A 1,268-nucleotide genomic window follows, 5' to 3' on the forward strand; every position below is an offset into this window, starting at 1 on the left:
ATATTAAATTTTTAAATATATAATCAACAATAATTAAATAAACTTGTTTAAATAAAAAAATATCATTATAAAAATTTACAATTTGAAAATATAAAAATGACAAAATAACTTTATAATAATTTAATTATTTTTATTATTTTATGTAAAGAAAATTTTATTTATTAAGGTCTAAAAAATAATATTAAAATTAGTACTATAAAAAATACTTCAAATTTAATATTATGAAAAATATTTAAAAAAATTATATAAGGACTAATTTGATTAATTTTTAAAATTTTAAGGATGAAAATGACTTACGTCTAAACTTTTAGGGACTATTTTGATTATAAATAACTTTTTTACACATCAAGTGACACGTGGCATGCTAAGTGTCACTTACCTGATACGTCAACCAATCATATTGTGACATGTGGCATTAACCTACCACGTCATCATCTAACTAACGAAAGGATCAACGTGACTTATGTTTTATCTTTTAAAGACTAATATGACTAAAAAAATCTTTTGAGGACTAATTTAAAGAATGAGTGATCTTTTAGGGACGGATTTGACTATTAACTTTATTTTTCTGTGTAATTTTAGAAATAATAAAAATTGTAATCTATCTCTATTTCTATTTTATAAGATTCGTTGTAATTAAATTTTGTATCTTCTCTCAAATTTTAATTTAACATAGAACTTATTCATTTTTTTTTCTAATGTTAGATCTTATGTATTTTCTGCGATTTATATGTGTTGCTCGACTGTTTTCTTGAATCAAAGTTTTTCTTCTGTAAAAAAAAAAAAAATAATATGTTCCCTTGGACCTTGTTTAGACTTGCAAATTTTGAAAATGCCAAATCAAATTGGAAGCTATAATCACTGCCAAAGTATTCATGAATATAATAACCCTTTTCCAATGGGCCTATTTTTATTTTCATTTTTGAAACTTTATTTTTTCAACTTGTTCATAAAGCTTTTAATTTGGTTGTTTAATTTGTAACAAAATTCATGTACGAAAATGGATGCAGGTAGGTATTTGATATATCCCAACCCTCTTGTCCCTTTAATTTGCTGGCTTGCTTAGATATGATGATTGGTTTTTAAATATATATTGCCATGCCAAACCAAAAAAGTGCAACTAGTAATGAGAGTGATTCTGAGGCCAATACATATGTAGCTTTTGAGTGAAGTTAATTACACTAATCCGTCCATGCAACCATTAAAAGTCAACAGAAAAGTTCAAACTAAGTCAACCCCACAGTCCCACACAAAACGGAAAGGAAAAA

The sequence above is a fragment of the Arachis ipaensis genome, chromosome B10 (genome assembly GCF_000816755.2).
Source record: "Arachis ipaensis cultivar K30076 chromosome B10, Araip1.1, whole genome shotgun sequence".
In the NCBI taxonomy this organism is placed as follows: domain Eukaryota; kingdom Viridiplantae; phylum Streptophyta; class Magnoliopsida; order Fabales; family Fabaceae; genus Arachis; species Arachis ipaensis.